The sequence below is a fragment of the Tamandua tetradactyla genome, chromosome 13 (genome assembly GCF_023851605.1).
Source record: "Tamandua tetradactyla isolate mTamTet1 chromosome 13, mTamTet1.pri, whole genome shotgun sequence".
Classification (NCBI taxonomy): Eukaryota; Metazoa; Chordata; class Mammalia; order Pilosa; family Myrmecophagidae; genus Tamandua; species Tamandua tetradactyla.
The window spans coordinates 20,650,231-20,677,272 of NC_135339.1; the positions used below are offsets into that span (position 1 = coordinate 20,650,231).

General features: G+C 42.7%; 1 protein-coding gene and 1 long non-coding RNA gene across 21 annotated transcripts in view; one reads left to right on the forward strand and one right to left on the reverse strand.

The window, feature by feature from the left end:
- LRMDA (leucine rich melanocyte differentiation associated) overlaps positions 1–27,042 on the reverse strand; it is a 1,434,085-nt gene that overhangs the window by 738,580 nt on the left and 668,463 nt on the right. The window lies entirely within an intron of this gene.
- On the forward strand, positions 1,236–25,916 carry LOC143653672 (uncharacterized). The gene is made up of 3 exons (XR_013161470.1): positions 1,236–1,266; positions 21,730–21,795; positions 25,735–25,916. It is a non-coding gene; the product is annotated as an uncharacterized LOC143653672 (long non-coding RNA).

Here is a 27,042-nt window from a genome sequence, read left to right on the forward strand (position 1 = left end):
ATTAGGCCAAGATCTGGCCTAGGATAAAATGTTCAACAAATATTCGTAAGATAAATGCATAAAGGATGAAATCACATTACTAGTTTAAAATAACGCTAGCTGATATCATAGATAAATCCTGAAATCTTAGGGACCTAACATAATGGATGTTTATTTCTTGCTCATGAAAAGTCCCATCAGGTATTCAGTATTTGGCCTTCCACACTGTGGTTCAGGAATCTGAGTTCCTTCCATTTTGTGACTCTGACATCCCCTATACCTCAGAGTTCTCTGCCTCTAGCTGACAGATGGGGAAAAAGAGCATAGGGAGCCTGTGGCCAGGACACAGTCACATGGTCCCACTTGGAGCAAGGCTGGGTGCTGGAAGGTGCAGTCCCAGCAAACAACTCTCCACTATGAAGAAAAGAACCACTGTGGTGGACAACCAACCTGCAATCCTTTCTAATATATGAAAGAAACATGATCCTAGAAGATCCACTATATAAGAGGCTTTCTCTCAACGAAAGGGAAAAAAAAAAAAGTCCCTAACCTCTTACTCCCTAAAAATGACAGTTATATGAATGTAGCTGTAGACGTACAAAATTATAATTTAGCATAAGGAATTCCCATTGCATTTGTCCATTACAAACCAGACTTGCAGCTTCTCAGTACAGAAATGGTTGATGCCAATTCACAGAAGAGAAATGGTTGATGCCAAAGTCAACATGGCTACCATTTACAAACCATCTTGTTCCTTCTGAAAAAAAGGGTGCTGGTGGAGAAAGAACAAAACTGAAAACTGATGCCTTATTTGGAAAAGCCACACTGAAGCATGCTAGCAGGCACAGAAGCCAGAGCTCTGCATCTGGCCATTGCCAGTGTCCACGTAGGTGACGTGGAATACATCAATCAACTTACCTGTCCAAAAAGAAAAACAAAACCTGCCTTTCCACAACACCCCAAGTCAAATCTGAGGATGTGCAATGACAGCTATGACAAAGGTATGAAAAGATTTCAAATCCTCCAAAAATACAGGACATAATAGGTCTCCCAGCTAGATAGGGATTTCTTCAACTCATCTCTACAATAGGTGAAATGCTTCTGGAAACACCCTCATCAGTAAGCACAGCATTTCCACTCCCATCTCCCCAAGAGTCATGCCTGATCAGCTCCATTGTTCAGTATCCACGTACTACTGTGAGCAGATCTCTTGACCCACCCCATACGTCAGTGACCACAACTATTAACTAGGTATGGGGACATCTTGAAGGCCTGGGCTCCCTGAAGGTAAGTTTTCTGAGACCTTAAATTGTGATTCCCAAGTTTGAGACAATGTTGGGAACAGTACTTGGGCCTTTGTGGTAACTCTGCCCTCCCTTCCAACACTTTTTAAACAGTCTGACCACGTGGGAGGTGTGGATGTTAGTGGTGCAGTAGTTCAATGTTACTGTAAAGTAACAGGGAGGACTATTCAGTCGCTCTTTAATGTCAGCCATAACCTTCATAAATGGGTTTGTAATGAGAAACCCTTGTTTGTCACTGAGAAGGTATGATTGATGCGGCCTATGAGTGAAATGAAACCACAGTGACCATCTCAATAACGTGAACAGCTGCCAAATATTCATTTAGCAGAATGAGTTTAGAAAACTTTGAGCAGATTGCTTTCACAAGGCTGCCTTCAACAAAAGGAAACATAATTAACGAGCTAATATCAGCATGTGTCTGGCTAAGCTAATGAATATCAAATTACACAGAAACCTGTATAAATCATCATTACCCTGAATTTTAATTGAACTTGCAATTAAACATGACAAATTTTATATACACTAAACCTTTAATTTATACTTTCAAATAAGGAATAATTTATCATTTTTAGTATTTCATAGTTAATTTCCCAATATGTGCACTTCTAATTAACAAGGACAGACAGGCGTTTAAAAAAACACACACTCCCCCCCGCCCTCCTCTGGATCATTCGTAACAATAATTTTCCCTTTTGTATACATTAGAAACTCTATGTCCAGGAGTTTGAATGCCAAAGGGCCTCCTTGCATTTGCAAGGAAAGATCTTAACCTTCAGAGAATCAAAGGGAATGATTTCTACTTTTGCTTGTCACATCTCTCCCAGAAAAAGTGAGATCAAGAAAGGAGGGCATATTAAAGCTACACAGCCCAGGCATCTCAATGACCTGCTCAACCTTGCACCCCAAATTCCAGTTACTCTCAGAACACAGGGCCAACCTTACTAGAGGAGCGAAGCATCTTGCGTTTCTACAGGGCACCACCTTAGAAATAAAATGCCTTGCTCTGGCGTCAACACCAGGCCTACTTGTTTTACCTGGCCAGCCAGTAATGAGCTCGTTTTGTGGATGGATTTGTATTTTATTATTATAATTACACCACCATTATAAACATACCTCGAGCAACCTCAGCATAAAAGGCAGGGAATGCTATTAAAACATACATATAAACACTAGGAAAACAAGACAGGATTGTAAAAGGGCTGCAACAGAAACTAATTGGGTTTGCTTTCTTCGTTAATCCCAGCCTATTAATATGGTAAGTGGTGTGGTCTAGGGACAAGCTCACTGGGAGTGAGGAGATGACAATTCCATACCTGAGACCTCTAATTGGCTGGGTGACCATAAGCAAGATGCTTCAGCTCTCTGTGCCTCAGTGGCCTCCAAAGCAAAATAAAGATAATGGAGATAATTGTGGTTGCTTTAAAAATGTAAAAGTCATTTGAAAAAGAAAAAGAAATCACTATAAAATGTAATTGCATCATCATTTATGGCTATGGAGAGAAACTAAATAAGCAGACAGCCAGTGACGTTTGCATGTTCACATTTTTTAATGGAACTAAATAAGTATTTACAACGTAATTCTTCTTTTCTCATCGGATATGGGAAGGAAGCTACAGACATACCATTAACTCCATCTGAAAGATGGGAAAATGAGGCGGCAGGGGTGGGGCTGAGGTTAGAACCCTGACACCCGCAGCCACGAGGATGAGACCCTTCAGAAGCAAATACAATGCCGTCCTGTGTGCCCCTTAGGTAAACCTCACTGATCTTTAATGAGAAGGTTAAAACCTTCGGCCAAGGTAGAAAGGTTTTTGAATCCTACTTGCAAGACTCTTGTCTGCCTCTACCTCCAGGATGCCCAACACTCTCGGGTGGCCACAAGGACCTCAGCAAGAAGCTGGAGAATCGTAATTCCCACCCCATCCTGACCAGACTGATGCTCAGCTCAATGTCTTAGGAACAGCTTCCCCAAAGTAAACTTGAAGATGACATGGAAGTTCTCTACGCATGGCCAAGAAAGTGAACACATCCATCAACCAAATTAATGAGATCAGGAAACACTAACAGCAATACAAAGGGAGAGAGTTATTTGGACCCCTATAAATCCCCCCTTTCATTGCAAACCCAAAGGCTCTAGAAATTAAATTGAATCAAAAGAAGATGGGAGAAGGGTGCATGGGTGGTTCAGGGGTAGAATGCTCGCCTTACACACAGGAGACCTGGGTTCAATTCCCGGACTATGCACCACCCTCTGCCCACCCCACCCCCCCAAAAATAGATGGGAGAAATGAGAAGGCAGAATCTTTTTAAAAAATTAGCTACCACTTCATTTCAATTTGTTAATTCCCATTTGGTTTCTGGAGGTACCCTGAAGAAATGAAGCTGAAAAAGGAAGGAGAGGCAGCAGAGAGCTGGGAAGTTTAATGTATTTTCTGGAAAATAGTGCTTGCCCATGCCTATGAAGCAAAGGGACAAATATTTTCACACATTATCAGATAGCCGAGTAAAACAGCCTCCACCAGAATTTACAACTGAAGGCTACTAGAATTTACAACTTGTGAAATCGTGCCTGTCTGTATTTTCTCATTATGCTGTGTGCAGGCTGCAGAGAGAGTGTGCGCTTTCTTTTTCCTTTCCCCCCTCTCTCCCCTCCTTCCACTGTCTCACTACTTCCTAGTTAAACCTTGTCTCAAGTTATCAACACTCTCTGGAGAGATAAGGCTCCTCTCACTTACAAGCTGTCACTAATAATCGAACTTTCAAGACTCCATCTCTAGGAGAGACTCCCGGAGCCACACAGGTCACGAGAATTAACTGCCACCAGTCCTTGCAGAAAGCTCGGCTCATCAATCTATAGCTTTCTCGTCATAATTAGAATAACGGCTTTGAAAATTTGGGCTGATGTTGACTTGGTCTCAGGCCGCAAAGAGCGCTGATTAAAATCTTGGTGTGAAAGTTAATGATAAGTGCTGGTGGCGTTGCCGTGGTGACGGGGACAAACAATTCCCTGGCTGTGACATTTTCAATGTCCTGGAGAAGAAAAACTGTCCTCTTTAGTGTGGCAGCATATGAAGCTTATTTATGGCTACAGGGCTCAGTGGATTGATGACTGTCGTAACATACTGTCAAATCCTTTACTGACACATTCATTTTTTTGGAGCCCCTGGTGCAGCAGAAATAAAATAAAATAATAAAAACAAAACCAGGGGGAAAATTCTCCAGCTGAGCATGGATGGCCACCAGTGGGCCTTCTTTTCACTGAAGGACCTCAGAATTAATAGACAAAAAGGCTCTGCACTTCCTAGCTCAATGGCCGAAGAGAAAACATACTTGTAATTGGAGATCACTGAGTAAGAAAGAACAATAACCTGGCCACCAAAACAGCCTAGGAATGTTTGGTATCAAAGTAAACTGTCTGTAAACATCAATGATATGTAACTACCACCAAGTATTCTCTCCCTTCTTATTCTCAGAGCATAATGGCTTAAAAATGTGAGAAAGGCTCTGGGAAATTTCCCCAGCCAAAGAGATAAGCAAGGGCAGCTCCTGCCTCCTTTGCAAAAGCAATTCCGCCAGGGCAGTGCCCTCAAAGTGCAAAGGAGAGAGATCAGTCCCTAAAATCTATGGGGAATGTGGTGTGAACCATACTCACATTCACCATCTCCTTTGCTTACCCATCCTGTTGCAGGAGTATCACAATCCCCATTTCACTGAAAAAGACACAGAGGCTCTGAGAGTTTAAATGACAAATCTAATAAAGTGGCTGAGCGGGGACTCCCACCCTAATTCTTTGGTCATCGCAGCGACTAGTGAGTCACTGTGTCAGACCAGGAATTCCGGCCCATAAGTTCTGAAAAGCTTTAGCATAGGGTCTGTCAGAAGCTTTTGGCTCGCTGGAGGAAGTGACTGCATTTCAGGAGCAGATAAAGAGACTCCCAGAGACGGTGGCAAGTCCATAAAGATGGCTTGAGGCTCTGGCATTTTTCTAGTTCCTTTCACTCAGGGATTCTAGTCATCAGCATCATCGTTGTTGTTGTTAATAATGATAATGAAATAAACCATGCAAATGCGGGGAATGGCTTTAGCCCTAAACGCAAGCAGTAATGTGGTAATTTATCCAATAATGGAATCACAAAGTGATTTTATTTGCTTTTATGGCTCCTTTCTTTCAGAGGAGCTGGGCATCAATAATGGCGGTAGTAATGAAATCAACTATGCAAATGTGGAAATCGTTTTTACCTAATGTACCAATTTAGCCAAGGAAGGAAATTCAAAATAGTCTGATGTGCTTTCCGACTCCCGAAAGCTCGGGCTTCTATCTGATGTGTGTTCAGTTATCCAGATGTCATGATTAGATTTACAAAAGCATGGTCTGGTCAATATGGGTTTAATAGCAACTAAAACCTACCCTCATGGTGAACAATTTAGGAAAAGCCCCCATTGATTTAAATGTCGAAAGAGATTTTTAAGGGAATGACGTTGATTTTATCACAATTCAAATTCTACACAGGTGCTGCCTGGAATCACCAGCTACATCGGACCTTCTCAGGGTCCAGCCTTTACACCACAGCTGTCTGAGTCTCTATGTGGGATTGATAACCCCTGCCAGATTTTCCCTTTTATCTGCTTCTGATCTGGATTCAGTGGGGGTTCCTCTCTGGCTAAATGGTGAGAGTTCTGGAGGACCCCAGGGAAACGGCAAAGGAAAACAAGAGGACAGGATTCCAAATAGGCCATAGAGGGAGGCCAGACTAGTTCACCTCATCTAACCCCTAGGTTTTACTCCTCACTTCTCCTCTACACCACCTGTAAACACATGCTGCCATGATAAGGAAGGAAACAAAAAGAAAGAAAGCACCTAGAGAAGAGAACACAAGTTAAGACCTGGAAAGTAAAAAACTTGGAACAAATCTCTATCTAGTTCTTATTACTGAGTTACAAATATAAAAAGTTGTGAGTACCTTGCAAGCAAAGATCTTTTTTTCTGAACTTGACACAGTAAATGCCCAATAAATGGTGAATAAATAAAGGAATGAGTGAACAAAAGACAAAGTGTATCGGTAGGCTTCAGCAGAGAGAGAAGTCCAAATGCACACATCCAGATACCCATAGGAAAGAACATGTGTGCATAGTATCACTTCTTATATTCAGGTTACCAGAGCAGCTGTCCCAGGCCAGATGCTTTGGAAGCCTTCACCCTGGACTTCCTCCATCTATCCCCCATTCCTACACCATAAGGAATGCATAGGCCAAGAGCACTTTGAATCTGGCACCTTTTCTGCCACTACTAGACTGTGTTATGGGTACTGGAAGCCCAAAATTCCCTTCTCAAACAGCTCTGAGCTTCTTCCAGGGGCTGCAAGGACCTCTTCTCTAGGTCTGCCCTGCTAACAGCAGATGGTACCATCAGGATCTCTGCATCTCTCCATACTCCAAGCCCAAGGGTGGCCAAAGAAAAGCCATCACTGGACGGCACCTGGTTGGGTGAGCTGGGTGTCCTCATCATGTGCACAGAAGAAGCTCCTTGTGGCACAGAAAGGAGTCAGGGGTAGAAAAAGAGGGGAAGGGTGCATCAGACAAAGGGCCTTATTTGTACCCTTATTCTAAGGTTAGGGACAAATTATGTGTAAGTATTCATGTCTACACTTTACTTATTTGTTGTTGGCTTTCAATTTAAATCAAAACCCTGGGGCTGGTGAGAGATGCCTGTGGTATGAAAAAGCACAGTTATGTTCTTCCTCTGCAAATAGCTGATGATCGTAGAGGAGAGAAAAGGGCCACATGAAAAACCCCAAGTCCTAAACAGATTGTCAATATTGAAATAAATAAATAAAGGAAACTCCAGAAGTCAGTTCTAATTAATTCATGGCAATCAGTTTCTCTCGTTCTATTAGTTACCATTATACCAATACATTTGTGAACAAACTACCAGAAGCTTTCATTAAAATCATTAACATATGAAGAGTGTTTTGAAAACTATTGCTTTTTTATTTCTTTGCTTTGTATATGTTACACTATACAATAAAAAAGTTAAAAAAAAAAACAAAGAAAAATTAACATAATTTGATAACTGATGGTATTTGATTTCTGACTTTTGCACTTTGACTTGAAGCTTGGAGCAAAATGTAATTTCATCGATTGGCTGGTTTTATCTTCTCCCCCCCGCCCCAAACACTTCACATGACATTTCTTTGTTAACTATAATTAATGTTCACATTTGTCACAAGTTGTATTATTTGGAAAAGCAGTCGTGATGATAAAAGATGTGACAAAGACACACACATGTCTTCTTATCCAAAATGGCTTTCTCCTAATTTAGGTTTGGGGGAGAAAAATAAATGAAATAAGTCAAGCATGTATTTGTTTTCACAGTCAGGATGGATTGTTTAAAGTGATGCCTCTTGCAGAAACCAATGCAATTAGCTTTCTCAAAAAAAAAAAAAAAGCATCATTAAGGCATGAGTGAAATCTAAAAAATGACAAACACATTTGAATTGAGGCTGAACCAGCCAGATTGTAATTCAGTCTCACCACCATTGATCAGAGGTGCTAGAGCACACAGGTGACGCCCAAACCACTGGGGTTCAAGGTGACTCACACAGTGGTAGAAACCACCTCTCTATGATGATCTTGAATTGTCTGCTGCTAGTGGGTGGTAGAGATGTCTAGGCTGTATATGTAGAATCAAATAAATATTCCTAGATAAGCACTACCTTTTGGGCTTCAATGTCAGGAACCAGGTATGTTCCTAAAACCCAAATGCCCGTTAAAATTCAGAGTCAGAGACCATGACCCATTCTTCACTGATAAGCTAGGCCACTATTTCTGATGACGGTGCTTATGTTCCAGCATAACCAAGTGGATTTGCGGTCCTGTCCACTTAGCCTCACATAAATGTCAACTGTGAGGACAGGAAGACCATCTCGTGCACAAACCACTCCAGGGGAACATGGCAGGAATGGCACACACTATATATGCATAGCTGGTAAATGGCCCAAATCAATCTCTTCTTTCTCCTGCCCTTGCCCTCTCCCTCCCCCAATCCAGTTTCAAAGCGGTTTCCTCCATCATGTACTAATGGTCTGCAATTTATTTTAAAGAGGCTATTTTGATCCTAAAGAACTACTGAGGGGAGCCGGGAACTATAAACACCTCCTTTTTAAAAAATTTGTTTCCTCTTTCCCAGCCTATAATTTATCTCTGACTGGCACCATTGAAATCAAGTGTTCCAGGCACAGACTCCCATCAAGTTAGTTCCAACTTGGAGCACATTTTTACGACCAAGTTAGAAATCCCTTAAAGCAAGGTTTTCGGAGGGAAACGTTTGACAGACTTAACTCTTGTGGTGCAAATATGCCACAATAACATAGCAATTAGTTATTCAAAATACGGGAAGGGATTACAAGCTTTTTCAAGTCGTTTCATAAATATGTCCTCTTCTGGTATACAATCAGTAATTATACCATTCTTACTCAACTGTAAACTTCCTGGGTATGATTTATATCTCATTGAAATCAACACAAAAGTGTTTGTTTTCTCAAAGGAAGAGCCCCGGTTCTAATCTCTAAGGCTCACACACATCAAAGCTGGAGAACTACTGTTCTGCCTCACCAATATAAATAAAATCATACAGAAATGTTTATGCAAATTAATAGAGCGAGAACTGTCAGGAAGCATTTATCTTCTGAGCCTGATGTGGATTTGCACAGGACTCTTCTAAGAGCTAGCTGAGTAGATTACTTACCATTCAAGAGGAAGATGGAGCCAAAGGTGGTTCTTCTGGACTCTGCCCTTGCCCTGGGACCAGAATCTCAGAAATATCACTAGTCTCTGGTGAAGCGGGTGCTAAAGCTATTGATGGATGCACCATCTACCCCAACCCCAAACCCAAGAGGTTTCAGCAGCTGGCCACCATTAGAAAGGAAATGGGGCAAGAAAGACACCTCTGGCTGAATGAAGGCTCTTACCTTCTAGACCTACACGTCGCAGCAAATCAGCAATTATTTGTGGAGTGGCTGCACAGGTGAATGGAAAAGACAGCCTGACATCGTAGCTCTAGGAGTAGGATAAGCCATGAGAAAACCTTCCCAAAATCAGCGCTCCTCAACAATTTGAGTCTTTGTATTTGCACTGTACCCTGGGCATACTCTGTCCCTGTCCTCACGACATTACACGGAAACAATGAGCTCCAGTGTCTGCCTCCCCAGCTAGGTTATCAACTCTTTCATAGCTAGGCCTACAGTGGTACCATGTCTAGTAAGAAACGATTGTTGGAGGTTGTGAACAAAGTTTGGTAGATGCATCTCTTCTGGAAAAGCAACTCCCAATATTTTGGAGAGTGTTGGAGCTCTTGAAGTATTAACTTCCAATAAAAAAATCTGACCTTTCTCAATATTCTTCTCTGCATTTGAATATTTTATTGAGAGTAAAAAGTCAAAGTATCACATATCAGAATTACACTGAAGCCCGAGCTGCAGGAGAACAGGAGCATATTCGTTTTGTCCACCTCTGTATAACCAATGCCCAGAACTGTGCCAGGCAGAGAGTACAGGCCCACAGACACTCGCTGTGTGAAAAGATGGGTGGATGAATGATTTCAGCTTTTTTGAAGTGTCAACACTGTCAAAGGTATTTCTACATCTGGTGCCCTATGTTGTCCAACATAAAGAAGTTATATTTTAAGCATAAGGCCCCGGACCAACAGACCCCTATTTAATATATAAATATGAGCAAGCCAACTCGCAAAGTTATCTTTGACTTTTTCTGTAATTTGGAATATATTTTCCCACAGCAACAGAATTATAGAGCATGGTTGACCTTCAGAGGCTTCCACAAAGTCTTTTATCTGGGACCTTTCTTAAGTCCTAGACTAGTCAAAACCTGAACTTGTCTTTCTTCATTATAGAGAATCCCCCATTAAGTAGGGTCCTGAACTATGAAGGGCCCCATCCCAATCCTCAACAGAAGATGAAGGGTCCATCCTCCCCCTCTCACTGCCTCCCTGGAAGCCAAAGCATTGGAAAATCTCTTCTCTCAGTGCTTTAAATTTTTCCACCTGAACTTGGGAAGAGGAACAAGTGAGAATGCATTTATAACGGAGCAATGTCAAGCATTGGGGTTGAGGTTCCTACCCCCAGCAAGTTGTCATGGGCCCTGTTTCTGGAACTTGTGAACCTGCTCTGATATCTCTTCCTCCCCATTGCCAGGTTCTTCAGCCTCCAGTAGGTTCTGAGAACCCTTAATACCCTTCCAATGAATTGCTTTTAAAAATAAGATTAAGATAGCCAGAGGCAATTTCTTTGTTTACAACCAAGAGTCTTTACTGGTACACCAGAGACCAAGATCAAATAGACTACTAAGGCCTTGAAAAGTAGTACGAAGATACACCCTAGCAATGCTACTCTATAAATAACATAAATGCCATAAACGACTAAGTCTTCATCTTCCTTGAATACGATGAAGGGTCATTTGATAAGAATTAGATGTTCCAAACTTAAAAGCTTCACCATTCATTCTGCCCGAAAAGGCCTATGTAACCACTGAGAAAATGTCTTAATCACGTTTGCCTCACTCTCCCCAGCAGTAAAACAAAAGGACTGATTGTATGATCCATGAAATTCCTTAAAGCCCAAAATTCCAAACATGTAATGACTATAAGGTGTGGTGAAGGTAAGGAAGAAATACTTCAGGACTAAGGGATACTGTTTGAGCCCTCTGTCGACTCAGAAATTGCTAAGCCCTCATCTCCCACCCCCTCTTCTCCCAAACATCAGAGGAACAAGGGTTGGCACTGGGTCCCCCACTTCCACAAGGTTGCCGACCCTAGACCATGATCTTGATTAGAAAACGAAAGGCAAGAACCCTATAATGTTAAAGGCCTAATTAACTTTGTCATTAAATCAAACTCTTCAACTTAACCTTTGGTTCCAGGGAAAGAATTGTTGATAGAAAATTCTGCTTCTCATTGGAGAGCCATTACCTATTCTAAGAGGCATATTTAAACTTCTTATTACCCCAAACACATAGCCAGATATTCTTATTATACATGGGGGAGAATGGCCACTGGTTCAGAGCAGGGCTGGTTGTCTGCTAATGTTGAATACATTTCAGCTTTTCTACGGTAAGACCTTAATTTCATAGATTTATAACCAGTGTAAATCTGCCCTGAACAGAAGCCTGACACAAAATTACTTTGCCCAGTAGCAATTTTTTAAAGTTTTAGACTAAGTGCCTTTTATTCAACTTTACAAAAAAAAAAAAAAAAGAAACAAAGCAAAGCACCACAAGAACCACCTTTAGGCTACAAATACTCCTACACACACACAGACACGCACACCCCCAGAGTGAACACTGCTGTCTCCAGGGGTACAGGGGAGCAAGATCCATGCCATGGTAAAGGTACCCAGGAAGGGAGAAAAGAAATGGATAAATACTCAGGGAGGAGACTGATATCGGAAACCCTCAGGCCAGCCTAGTTTCGATGGGCTAATGTATTTACATTAAATCATCACCCACATATAATATCTAAGCAGTCATCATCACTTTGCTCAAGGAATCTATGCTTGGGGACAGCAGGGATCACTCATCCAGGCATATCCTCAACAGTTAGGCAAGGGGGACACCACCGTTACACATGCGGGATGGCCAGAGGTATGAGGGCTTCAGAAGCAGGAGGCAGTGAAGAGGAGGAAATCACAATGAAAAGAAAAAATAATAATCTTTAGATCATCAATAAGCAACTGAGCATAAGAGATGCTGTTCTGTTCTATATGTAGGAACTTACATAATCATCACTGTAAACTAACAAGGTAGTTAAAGCTGCTTTTCATATCTGCAGATGGGACAACTGAGAATAAGTAAAAAAAAATTACACAAAATCACACAGCAGGGGATGGGGTCAGAATGTGAACCCCGGCAAGGCCAGCATTTGTGTTACACTCATTAATGTCCATGAAGTATCGTTATAAGAACCATCCTAATAGTAATAATGGCTGTATTGATTGAATATGCATTATGTCATGTTCTTTACATGCACCTGATGTCCATTAACTCCATCTCTGCTACACTCCAGTGAGGGTGAGGCTGTTGTCTAACTCAATGCATACATGAAAAAGCTGAGATACAGAGGTTATGAGAACCGCCCAAGGTCACAAGGCTGGCAAGGCAAGGACTGGAATTCACACTCACATCTGCCTGACTCTACAACAATGCTCCCTGCACTTCACAATACTCAATTTCTCACACAATCTGTGTGTGTGGGTTTTAAGAAGAATTTTTACAGGGCCATCACACTGACAACTGCCCATTCTGCCTTCTCTCTCAGGCACCAAACACACACGTGCTATTTCAGAAAGGCTTTCTGCCACCCTCCCTGTGCCATTCTCAACCCTCCTCAATTCCTTTATCCAAGGTGCTCTTGGGGATCTTCCTGAGCATGCCCAGGCTGGTTGAGCACACAGCAGCACTTGTATGCTTTTACAACATGCATCTCCATACTCCATCTCCAGTTCCCAACTGCCCGAGTCCTAGGGGTGATAAGAACCTTTAGGGTGCACGGATGGTTCAGGGGTAGAATGCATGTCTTCCATGCAGGAGACCCAGGTTTGATTCCCGGACCATGAACCCATCTCCCCAGCTCCGAAAAGAAAGGAACCTATAGCCAAGTGGTCAAAAACACAGGTTCTGGCATTGCACAGTCTGGCTTAAACTTGACTCTGATGCTAGCTAGCTGTTTGCCCTTGAGCAGGTTACTTTTTCTCAGTACTTGATTTTCTCATTTGTAAAATGGGCATACTATGGCAATCCATTTCATGGGAATACTGGGAAATTTAAGAGAGATGGTAAATGTCAAGGGTTTAAGATAGCACTTGGAACACGTTGAGGGCTCAGTCAATATTTTTGCTGTTGTTAGTGTTTTAGGGAACAGTTTTGGTCCCAGCTACTCTCTGCTACCTGGTACCCTCTGCTTGATTCTATCTGGCACCCCAGAGCCAGCCTATCAGAATGACCCCAAAACACCACTTTTCTCATGCTGCTCCTTGGCACAAAAACTGCCTGTCACCCACTGAAGAAAGTCCAAACTCTTCAGATGAAAAATAAGGTCACGTGGAGAATGGTGCTAATTCCAGGGTTTCCCTGGAGCTCTAGCTCAAGTTCTTCTAGCAGCAGTCCCTTTCCTGCTGGATTTTACTCTAACCACCACCCCCCACCCCACCCCTTAAGACCTTCCTTGCAGGCTAGGGAGGCATGCAGAGCTCCTCACCTCATGGGCCTGCCCATGTCTCCCCCATGCCAGCCCGCACCTCTTACCTCCCTCTGGGCTCCCAAACCCTACTTGTCCTTTCAAAGCAGTTCTTCACCCCTGTCATGTATCAGAATCACCAAAGGAGCTTTTAAAACACAGAGATGGCTAAGATTCCTACTCACGTGGCCTAGGGTGGGGCTCAGGCAGCGCAGACTTCACAATCTCCCGGATGATGCAGACATGCAGCCGAAAGGCTCACAGGGCCTCACGAGCTTCTCTCACATCTCTTGCCTTCAAACTAACACTGAGCATTACCTTTTGATATATAACCAGGCAGGACCTGCACTGTTATCTCACATTTCATTTAAGTGTACCCTGCCTTCTCAACTAGACTGGAAACTCTCTGAGGGCAGAAAATATGTCCAACCTGTTTACAAACCCTAGGGCCAACATCACGCCTCCTTCTCCTAGGAGGTCAATGTGTATTTTTGGTTTTGGGTTTTGGTTTTGACTCTCTGGGGAAGAGACTCTCATGGCTGGTAGGAGATGAATGACAAATATTTTCATATTCCTCCAAGTGCCCAGTGAGCCCTTAGAGGCTACTGGGGTATAGGAGACAGTGAACTGGTAAGCAGTGGGTGTTCAGTAGTTACATGACTATTTGCACTACTAGATCATCACCAAGAAGCCAAGGTACATGCATCATTTGCACTGTAAAAACATACAATGTAAATAATATAATTCCCACTGTATGAGTTCAGCCTATGAACCTTCACTGAGTACCTGCAATCGTGACAGGGAGAGAAAGTAGCCATGAGAGGTACGGATGGGGGTAGCTGGTCAATTTTTGTCAGCATCTACAACTTCTAAACACAACACAAAGGTACACGCTGCTCACTTCCTGCCCATTAGTGCTTCATCTCTCTGCAACAACCCCTCTTCCCCCAGATCTCAAAAGGAGATTCTGAGTTGAGGCACAGGTATAGTATGGCCAGATGCTCTTCTTAGGCTGCCTGATACCTGAATCTTCAAAAACAAGTGAGGTTTTGTAAGTTAAGAAGTTCCCTGTGATCCCTTAGACCCCCGAGAAACAAACCAACCCAGGTACGGCGAGTCAGTCCAGGGACTCACTCCCTGCTTGCTGGCCACAGGCACCCGAGGCAGAACTTTAAGAGGATATGAGATACATTATCAGCTGCTATTATCATCCTACCATAGCCAAAAGAAAGAGGCTATTACACATAATACATAAAATAACATTTAGTAAGGAAATCTGGATAATTACTTAGTAAAAAGGACATTGAGTCAGGTTCTAAGCCATTGCCCTGAATTGGGAATGGCATTACTTATGTCTTAAGTTAAATTGAGTAAAACTTCCTAAGCACTCCCTTAAAGAACACCTGTAAGAAATGAGTTGGAGTATCTCATCCATCCTGGTTTGTGCTGCACTCCTGAAGAGTTGGCCAAGATTATGCACACCAGGAATCCAGAACTCCAGGGGCTGAGTCAGTTCAAGGTGACAAGGACTTGCAGGCCAGGGTAGAGGCAGGGATCCCCAGGTATGCACTGGAATGGGCACAGACAGATAAAAGCTGCAGGGTTCGGTCAATAACATTTTCTTCCCTTTTCTGAGACTGATGGGCACAAAAATGCATTCAAAATTACAGTAGACAGAGAATGTAATGAGCAAGTATACCATTTGGAGTCAGCAAATATTAGAGCTGGTTACGTTCCAGCAATACCACCACTACCAGGATCACCACCATCACACTAATGCTTTACGTGTATCTGGGGTAGAACAAAATGATCTCATCCAGCGATGTGACTTTAAATATCAACTACATGCCAAGACTCCCCAACTTCTATCTCCAGATCTGACTCCTCCCCAGAGCATCCCTTACAATTTGAACATCCAGAACTTTGTTGACATCTGCACTTGGATGGCTAATAGGCATCACAAATCTAACATGCCCCGAGTCTAACTCTCGAGCCTGTAGCTCCCACCAGCTCTTCTGTGCCAGTGAATGGCACCTCAACTCTTCCTGGGAGTCTTCTGTCTCTTACAGGCCACTCTAACCAACATATCCTTTACATTCTTGTTTCTAAACACCCAGAGTATGACCAATCTCACCCCATCATAACATCGTCACCCAAACATGCCCTCTGGCCTAGACGACTGCAGTGTGCAGTGGCCAATAGCTGGTCATCTGCTTCCACTTCAGCTTCCCTTCTGTTTCTCCCCCCACAACATGCCAGAGGGATCCATGTAAACTCAAAACAACTCTCCTTACCTTCAAATGCTGATAATGGCTTCCCTTCTAATATGGTACAAAACCCCAAATTCCAGCCGGCTTCCGTGTATGTGTGGTGGTAGTGGTGGCGAGGGGATGCTGCTTTTACACAGAATCCGAACTGCTTTGGTGTACACACAGGTAGAAGTTTAGAGGTTTGGGTAACACCAGCTGATCATCGTAAAGAATTTATATAGCATAGAAAGTGGCTTATTAAGTTCTATGTTTTGGGATAGATCAGCGAATAAACCGTCAACCCTGTCTGACTTCAGTTCCAGAATCCTGAGAAGAGTGGCTAGCAGGGGCAGTAGAGCAGGATGTAGGGTGACAGGTCTACCCTTGTTGAGGTGGACCAAGATCCAGGCAACTTCAGGAGTCCCTCACATGTCCAACTGTCCAGCAGAGGATGTTGGATTCCCGTCTCACCTGGCTCTGACCATCATTTGTCAAATTAGAACCAACGGCATCCTGCCACCGCTCAATTCCCTGATATTACTCCTTTATTATTCAAGGGAGGGTACACTATTCCTGAGGTAATTTTTAAATGTTTCATGTGTCTTTTAAATATCAGCCACCATATACATAGAGAAAGACAGACTTCAAATGACTGCCTAAGATATTCCATTTCAGACTTAAATCTTTAAATATACTTATGAATTTTTGACTTTGACAGATTGCCTAATGTTTCTTCCCTCATAATGGAAATAGATCCCAGGGAATCCTCATTAACTCCATCTCCCTAGGGCCCCCTCCTTTGGAGATGGCCTTCCTTCTCAAGATTTAGCCCCTGTTTGCTGACCCTGGGATATAAAGTCCCTGGCCCTTGGGACTGAGCACAAACCTGGTCAAGTCTGCATCATAGGACATATAGGTCATGATTGTAGTAGCCTGCAATATATTTTCCTCCCTCTACAAGCCTCTGAACTACCAAGAGCTGGTGCATCCTCTAAGCAGCTGAGTCTTCCTTGAAGTCTGGGTCTTCTCTGACCGGTTCAGCCCTCTTTGCTGAATCTCTGCCACCCTTTGCATAAATCATGCAATTCAGCAGTTAAGGAAACACTGTTGTGTCCTAGGAAATCCTTGTCTCCCCAGCTGGGGTGACTTGGCCATCCCACACACTCTCATATGCCTGGTTTGCTGCTGTGCATGGGCAAGTGCTCATTATCTAATGGCTGATTGACCTTGAGAGCTGAAAGCGGATTTGTCTGGTAGGAAGATGCGGCCACTGCAGGTCCAGCTCTGATCTTCCAACACATTGCCAGTTCTAAGACTGCGTGGCACAACCACCAAACCTCACCATCCTTTGCCTCTGCCAAGTGTCTTCCCTCTTTACCTAAGAATGATTTAATACCTAAATTTGATCCAGGAAAAAAATGTAACAATTCAAATTTTTCTAGCAAAGATCACCGACACCACAAGCAAGCAAGGAGTGGCAACCCAAGACTGCGACAACCTCTCCTCAAAGAGGCAAAGAACTGCTCCTATGTCTACGCTATACCCCAACTCTGCCCAAAAGAAAACAGGTGAAGGGGAAGAAACTATTCATTTTTTCCCTAAAAGCTTGAGACAGAAAAGATGACTTTAAGAGTTCTTAACGGTGATTTAACTTCAGGTTTGAATCTGAGGTGATCTGGCTATTGGTATACTTTCCTTTGTACATGCCTCTGGAACTATATATTCCAGGCTGATCATTAAGAGTCTCACACAGAAGCTGGTGGGTTGTTTTATCTTCTCAAACATCCACAAGTCCCTTTAGAATGGGGATTTCATTTCATACCATTTGAAGCACATATGCCTCACTCTCTTTTGGAAAGTTTGCATTCAGACATTCTCTTTTATAATCATTGATCATCATGCTACGGATTAACTTTCTTTGCCACAGTCAGAACGGAAAGAGAAAAGAAATTCTCACACAAATTGGCATTGAGACGTTTTCAAAGAAAGCACTACTAGACTTGTTTGCTATAGAAAGACCCATTTTGATCCTAAAACCTACTTTTTGGCATCTTGTCTAAGTTCCCCTGGGCATTTGTCAAAATCTTAGACAAGCAGATATTTCATTGTCCATTCCTCAACTGAGTCCATGTTAAATAGCCACCACAAAACGAACAGGATATTACTTCACAAACATCCGTATATTGATAACCCAAGCATTATTTGTGTATCTGAAGCCTGACATCTTTACTCCTCTGTTGTCAAGCATAAGTAATTAAGAATAATCAAGTGGGTGTTAATTGGATATAATGAAACAATCTCCAGTCAGCCTGAGCCTACTATTCACCTCCTACTAATAATTATGAACACTAAACACTCATGCTAATCTTCTTCTTTTTACAGAAGCCAAACAGAGATACAGTATTTACTCAGCTGATGGCTTGTTTTGTCTGCAATTTAGTCTGTTTTAAGCCAGGAAACTCACAATTTGCCAAGCTGTCACCAGCTGCTGGGCCCAGACCAGGGAGGCAGAGCTCTTAGTGACAAGGGCTCAGGATGCGGCATCTCAGAAAAGATGGGGAAGATTTTAAACTTCCAGGTACAACATACCTGGACACATAAATGTCAAAGACTTAAAGCTTTAAGTTCACATCGCTCTGAATGACTATGGGACGTATACTCATTGTATGCCTGAAGCTGCATGAAAAGAAGGGCGTTTCCCATACACCACCCTTCAGAACTGTCTCCAGGCCTCAGGTGCTGCAAAGCCCAGGACTGGTCTTCGATCATATTACTCCAGAAGCTCCCGGCGGCTGGGTGACTATTACAGGAGTGAACTAAAGTGTCTTATCGAGAGTGACCATTAGAAACATATTACTGGCCATTAAGCAGATGGTTAGATGTTTTTAAAGAGCTCTTACATAGTAATCGAATCCAGAGTCATTGACTATATTTATTACTCTCCCAAGAAAGTGGAAAAAATAAAAAGATCAAATGTTTGTTCCAGAGGTGGGTAATTTCTTTCTCTGAGGAGCGCCAGGAGTTCATATGTAGACTAAAAATCTGCAGCCGGTGACTGGATTGTAAAAGAGGCTTCAGAACAAGGAGATGCAAGGTCATTTCCTGCCATCCTTATCAGAATTCAGCTAATTGGGATCAAGGGAAGACCCCTGCCTGATATGAAAGAGATGCCCATCCAGAACAGACCCCTGGTCAAATTTCTTCAGAAAAGAGCTAGCTGGTGAATATTTTAGGATTTACCAGCCATACTATCTCTGTAGCAGCTACTCAGTTTTGCAGCTGCAGTGCAGAAGGAGCCATGGAAGTTAGGAAGCGAACAGGTGGGGCTGTGTTCCAGTAGAACTCTATTCTCAAAACCCATGACCTAGTGACCCTAGTTTGCCAAAAGCCGATTTAGACCACACTGAACCTTGTTAAGACAGGGATGATATTGGGGGACATAAATTCTCCCACCCAGGCCTCTCTCACTGCCTCCTACTCTCAATCACAAGTAGGAAGAGCTCTTATTTTAGGCAATAGACATGGTTCTGAAAATGTGCTTCATTCACTATATTGAGTTTCATCCTGTTTTTTTCACTAACAAACTCACAGAAGCTGTGCTTCATTTGGGCGCTGCACTACAATGACAAGTAGTCACCACCTCTCCACTCAGCACATAGTGTTATACAGCAATTCATAGACAAACAGGATTTTTCTATTATTTATAAAGGTAGTCTAATACACACAAAAAATCACCTACACTGTTTCCTCTGTTCATAATTGCAGATATCAAGTTTTCTTTTAGATGAGCCATCCATAATTATTTGGGAGACAAGCTTGTCCATTCTAGGTCCTTATAACTTACCACAATAGATATAGACCTTGTTTATTTGCAAGTCTAAAAGGATTTTACTGAATTTCAGGATGGAAGATTAGGGAAAAAATAATGACCAAGGAGCAGGGGACCCTGATTTTTGAGGCCCAATTTGTTTCCTAAATAACTGTGTGACTTGGGACATATTACTTAACCTCTCTGAACCTAAGATGCCTCTGAAAAATGAGGGAGTTGGATCAGAAGACAGCTAGAGTCACCTTCCAAGCTTTAATATTCTCTGATCAGTGGATAGGAAACAGCTTAATTAGCTCATTTGATTACAGGATAATACTAATGAGGGCAAAGGAGCAAGTTAAATAGCCATGCAAAGCTAGTTAGTTTTAAAAAGACAAAAACACTGTCACACAGATTATGCCTCAACTTGGTTGACTAAGGGGGGGTTGCTAGTTCAGTCTTTCCTCCCCAAACCAACAACACAACAAAGTACATGACTACAGTAAGTGAGAAACACCTTTAAGTGACATCATTAATACTTTAATTAAAATATGACTATTTGGCTGCAAAAATCAAGCACTTCACCAAGTTTCTTTCTGGTTGCATGATGAAGGATTTTTTCCCCGTGCAACGCATCATGGACCAATCCTTGGTCGTTGTGCTGATTTGAAAGGATATATGTCCCCTACAAAAGCCATGTTTTAATCTAAATCTCATTTCGCAATGGTAGAACAATCCCTATTCAATACTGCATGTTTGAATCTATAATTAGATCATCTCCCTGGAGATGTAATCCAATCAAGAGTGGTTAAGCTGGATTAGGTGACGACATGTCCCCACCCATTTGAGTGGATCTTGATAAGTTTCTGGAGTCCTATAAAAGAGGAAACATTTTGAAGAATGAAAGAGATTTGGAGAGAGCAGAGAATGCTGCAGCACCACAAAGCAGAGAGCCCGTAGGAAAACGCCTCCCGGGGAGTTTCATGAAACCTGAAGCCAAGAGAAGAAGCTAGCAGATGATGCTGTGTTCACCATGTGCCCTTCCAGCTGAGAGAGGAACCCTGACCGTGTTCACCATGTGCCTTTCTGGATGAGAGAGAAACTCTGACTGTGCTCGCCATGTGCCCTTCCACTTGAGAGAGAAACCCTGAACTTCATCAGCCTTCTTGAACCAAGGTATCTTTCCCTGGATGCCTCAGATTGAACATTTCCACAGACTTGTTTTAATTAGGACATTTTCTCGGCCTTATAACTATAAACTAGCAACTTATTAAAGTCCCCTTTTTAAAAGCCATTCTGTTTCTGGTACATTGCATTCCAGCAGCTAGCAAACTAGAACAGTCATACCGAGTTGGACTGGTATGCCGTTTATCATGTGTGGCTCACAAAGGCAGTCCAACCACACCTGATCTGGGCCACAAACTGTTAACAACACAAATCCAGGGATCACATGCTTGGATGTTACATAACATCAAATAAGTATGAAGTTTCTAAATGTTTATGTGCCATTTCTGCAATTATCTAGTCATAGACTGGTAACCTTATGCAGACCAGGACCAACAGAGTCTTTCTGTTACATAGACATTTAAGTCACAGCTTACGGGTGAAAGGAAAATACAATTAATTTTACACCACCAAATTTCTTATTTTCTTCTCTTCTTCCAGATCTATTTTCTTTCCCCATTTCCCAGTTAACCCTGAAAAGTCTAACTATTGTACCCCAAGTCATAGTTCTGCCCAGTTATTTATTTAGCACATGTTTACTGAGGAGCATCTCTATGCCTGAAAATGTTCAGGGCACTCGGCATTCTGTGGCTCATAAGATAAACTTGGTCTTTGCTCCAATAGGTCAGTGAGTTTCTCTTGAGGAAGCAAGTCCTAGGCATATGTTGTATAATGTTTATGTTCACTTCCTTAAGTGCAGAGAAAGTGTGTCTTGTAATCTGAAATCCTGCAGCATTTTCCCATACTCAGTTAGTCCCAATTTATTAAATACCAGATATTTACCAATTTGATGGAGTTTGGATGTATAAAAATGAATGAGACATGGCCCCAGATTTCAAGGGGCTCACAGCTTAGAGTACTTTCCCATGTGATCTTTCAGGTGGGTGAAGAATCAAAGTATCACTACTGTTTGTGTTTCCACAGGTTCCCTGAGGTTGACTTGAATCACCTGGATGCCTACACAAACAGCTGCTAACAGAGCTTATGCAGGTACAGAGCAAGAATTATAGAACATGCCATGCTTGAACTGGCAGAGTCCACAGAGATCTTTCAAATTTTACTGAAGGGAAAAACGAAGCAAGGAAAGGTAAAATTACTTGCCCAAAGTCCCAACTAGTAGGTGACAATAAGATCTATGAGGAGCATGTCTAAAACAGGCTTGCAAGGTTCAGCTCTAGAGTTGGCCACAATATTCAGGAAGGAGTTTCACAGTACATGCAAAGAACCCAGGTTCAGAAGAGCAGCTTTATGCAAGTAAGTAGAAAGCAGCAGGACATGGTGGCAACACCATCAGACCAGGTAGCACAGTGATGTCCCGAGAGGCACTGGGTTGGCCTAATATCTTCTCCAGGCTCAGACTTCTGATCTAGAAAATAATGTTGATGACTTCCATGACCTAAGCTCCCTTTCAGCTCTTCAGCTCTACTGTGCAAACAGGACTCCATTAGTTTAGAAATCTCGATAATCTACTATTAGGAGAATGCACAGGGTGAAAGGATGACTATCATGCAGTCATTTGTCTGGCCCTATAGCTCCTTTAAACATCCATGACCAGGTACATATAATAATGGAATCCAGAAGCTTCCAATACTCCTGGGTTCCAGGTCTAGAGGACAAGCTTATCCATGACCTCATCCTAGCTGGTTCCAAATCTGACCAGTTTCTGACCACCTTCTTGGTTCTCTACTTGCACTATCCAGACCACTTGGTGCTATTTTGCCAAAAGACCTTGGACTCCTCTTTTTCTATAATGCAAATTGTCTGGCCTCCAGGAGCCCTGAAAAAAATGGCCCTTTTGGTCCTACCTAGACCACAGGATCCTATGTCAGCTTACAGCCTCCATGTGCAGTTCTGAGGGTTTGTTCGGGTTACCCATAATTCATTTAAGACCCCTACACACACACACACACACACACACAAACTCTGTCCTTCCAATCACTAGTATAACAGTGAAGCACTTTCATTAAACTCTACTATGAAATTTTCCATTAATTCAACCCCACCTATGTAAATCTAAGCATGCCTCAAACCCATTAATGAGCTTCAATATTAGATACACAAATGCTTAGGTATGTCCCGTAAACTGACAAAAAACAGATTGTCATGGTAGCAAAGAAAAGCATAAAAATCCAAAAGCAATCTAAAGAAGGTCAGAATTCCCCCTATGTCCCCGACTTAACAATACGTGCCTTACAATGAATGGCATGATGAGTACAGGACTCTGAACTGCAGCAAGAATTTCTTTCATTTGGCAAGCAACGAAATCATTAAGGTAATATATCACCATTCCCGCTAACAGAATCGCTTCATGTCATCTCCTTTACTGTACATGCAAGCAGAAGACGCGTATCTATTGTCCCTGACTTCTGGAAGTTGTAATTGTAGGGAAATTGTCATCATCAAATTGAATATAATGATTCTCTCCCCTTCCTCCTCCTTTCATTTTCTCTCTCTGTACCTCGCCTCTTCCTGACACAAACCTTGTAAATGTCAACATAAAAGTATGTCCTGTAGATCAATGGGCAGGAAGTTCTGATTACCAGTAAAAATCTATCATGTGATACCGAGCACTCACCTCTGCAATGAGAGGAAATGATAATTGCTTTGCCATGTGAGATGGAGAAGCCCGACCTCAAAGCATCTCTAGTGGCGTCACTGTGTAATGAAGATGGGTACAGACAAAGGCCACTGCTCAGCACACTAAGGACATCATCCAGATAGCTTCACCTCCTAGGCTCACTCCTTAGAAACATAGTCTACATGTCATTCCCCAGTATCTCAGCCCAGCAACCCAAGGAGAGAACCGGGAACCAATCATAAAGCCAAGGCAAACCCGAGAAAATTCTCAACTTAGTCTTATCAAGGATTCAAACCAGGAAGCCAATCCCTATGATAAAAAAAGAGTGTAACAAGGCACCCTGAGCTCTGCCCCAGGCATGTGTGGCTGGGTTGCTGCAATTGAGAATGGGTAGCTAAAATGGAACCAGCATTTAATTCAAGTGCTGGAGCAACCAACATGCTGAACCAGCAAGGGGAAGGAGTAAGTTTTCTGACCTGAGGAATTCTCGCCCTCCACGGGTTGTCAGGGGCTGTCATTGGGCCACAAGGACTGTTTGGCCTTGAGAATTAGTTATGTTATGTAAATTACACTTAATGAAAGTGCAGCCTTGGTCCATAAAAACTTAACAATGCATTTGTCTTCATTTGAGCATTCCCCAGCAGCCACCACCTTCCTTTACAGGCCATAATAACTGGGTTTTCACTGCATGTCCCTGTCCTCCACAGTCACCATCAGGGCCTGGAAGGGGGAGAGAAATTGGCTTGCACTTAATAAGACAAACGTGCCACTGTGGAGTTGGCATCAGGTGGCCCAAGCCAGCACACAGGATGGAAGGCAGACACAGCTGTGCCCATCTCTCCTCCCAGGTCCTCTTTGTCAACAGCACACGATGGCTAGTACAGACCAAACTTATCTTTGCATTTCTGAGAGCTGGATGTCACCTGTGACTCCACAGCAAGCATTCAGTAAGTGCTTCTTACATACACAGTCGATACCAAAGATTTATGTCTCTTTTCAAGCAGGTCACCAACAGTCACTGACTCTAAGATACCCTATCTTGTGATGCCAACTGCAGACTTTCAGGTGCCATTCTCTTTTCAATTGCCATGCAGGCCTCTCTGGAGTTCCTTGTAATCACCATGCTCCATCCAGCCAAGATTCTTTGCGCTTGCTGTTCCCTCTGCCTGTCATGCTTTTCCCTCTGCTCTTTCCTAATTAGGTTCTTATGCTTCACCCCACCCCCACCCCGAGAGAGACATCACCTCATCAAGAAGGCCCTTACTACTCTCCTTGACTAAGTCAAGACCCACCATAGCACCATATACTTCTCCTCCTCAGCTCCTGTCCCAGTCATGATTGGATCCGTTTGTAGGAATGACTGCAGTGTGTTTATTTAATAGCTCTTGCTTCCATGAAGGCAGCAGCTGTGTCCAATTTTTCTTCCCACCCAATCTTCAGCACCAAGCACCCAACAGGCAGCTCAAATAATTCATTAATTAAGTGCTGATCAACTCTTCTCCATGTCTGTGGAAAAAATACCCAGAAAGGGAATATGCTTACATTCATTGGACAGGAAGAAGAATTTAGTGACCATAACAGTGAATGAACACTAGAGAGAGAGACCATGACAGGTCATGGAGATTCCAGGTCCAAGCATCTTCAAGAAGGCATCATTCCTCCAAAACCTGACAGCAGGGGGCTGGGTCTGATTACCTTCTAAAGCCAACTGTTCCCATATTCTGTACTGGTTGCCTTACTGTTCAGCCACAGAGGCCACAATTCAGTGATTTTTATCCTCACCGTTTATTTTGCCTCTTGGCTCCCAGGAAGAACAGAGATCCTTTCATTTTCCAAAAAACAAAACACAAGAGAAAACTACATTGAATAACTACATCAAAGCATCAGCCTGGCAAACACCAGCTACCTGAAAATTTAGGGCCAAAATGACTTGGTTGTTGTGCCCCAAAACCTAGCAGAAGAAAGAGGAAAATCCTCAATGAAAGGATGTACTTACAAAATTCCTCTCTCTCTCTCTCTCTCTCTCTCTCTCTCTCATCTAGACATCAAAGCAGTTATAGTGAATTAGTTGGCCGGAACTTCCTGGAAAAGATTATCCCAATTTGTTCATCTCACAAAGGAAATGTGCGAATCCTATTTGACCCTTGTTTTTCCAATCTAGGGTATGAATTTAGCTAGCTTTGAAAATGTTTTAGGGCTTTCACAGAAATTTGTAAAATGTCAGTGTGAAAATTTTAATTGAGTTATTAGCAATATCTCCTCTTTGAATGACCTTTTAGTATTCCTTATAACATATCACCTCCTTTTACTACCTTCTGGCTGACAGTTTATAATATATTCCTTCTTCCTAGATGATATCATCTGTCCTTGGATGGAATTAACTAAAGCACTATACATTCAGAAGCCGACATTAATCCATAGCCTTGGATTTGTAACAGCTGCCGGTATAAACACTGTTTCCACACTGGATTTTAACAATGACTGGTAGAAATACGTACTATTCATTGGGCACTGAAGATGCGCCAACACAGTAATCACGGCAACAAACAGCAGTGATTAAAAAATGTTTTAACATTAGCTCATACTTACTGCCTAAATCTAAGAGAATATTACCAACTTCAAGGAAACTTTATATCTCTCCTAAGCATCACATGTGTAGAGGAAGCTAATTCTAACAGGGAATTGTAAGGATGAATGGCAAACAAGTCGTTGGCTTGAGTAACTTCCTGCTACTCAGTAAGGGAAATACAGAAAATACAGTCCCAGGTTCTCTGTAAACCAGACATTCTACATCAGCCCAAGAAATAGAAAAAGTAAATCAACATGGCATTTGGGCACAAAAGGTATATTCAGAGTTGAGAAGTACCAAATAGGGAAATGATCAGTAAAACCCCTCCCTGCAAAAGCGCAATCCCAGCAGCTCCTTAGGGACATCAAGGAACCCAAACCTCAGGAACTGGCCTGAAGACATATTCCATCTGCCCAACAAATGAGTAGCAGTCCCTTCTCCCCCCTCGGCCTCCTCCCTGCCCTCTTCAGACTTTATTTTCAGTTAAAAAAAAGGCACGTACACATCAGTGCACCAATAGGCAGTGACATTTGTAGGGACTTCTCTGGCATCTTCCATCAGCACAACCATGTTATTGAGACTGTGTGGTGCCAAGGACCATTGTGGATGCTGGAGTGCTGATGCAGCTCCCAGCACTCAGGGTGGCTGATATTAAAGGGTGCCTACCCTCTCAGTATGGTGGGAACCAGGTGGCGTGAAGCAGTTTCCAAGGGCAAGCAAGGTTAATGGGAACAAAGTTCTGCAGCAGCCTAGTGTGTGCTCAGAAGCACCATCCCTCTGCCGGAACCTCTCCCCTGTGGCCCTTACACTGGACTTCACTGTCCCTTCTGAGAAAAATGCCAACCCCCTCCTAACCCCATGCCTGCTCGTATCACTCAAGTCATGAGCATTTTGTTGCTACTGCATTGAGATATTAAGCATTGGTGATAAGGTTACATCCCTGGGAGCAGGAGGTGAGGGTTCACCTAAACAGTGAGATGACCACTGTTAGTCACCTGGGGAGCAAGTGTTTCTCCAGATGAGAAATAATATCCAAGAGAACACCCCAGGTAAGTGTGAAAGAAATCTCTCTCCTCGCCAGGATTTGGAA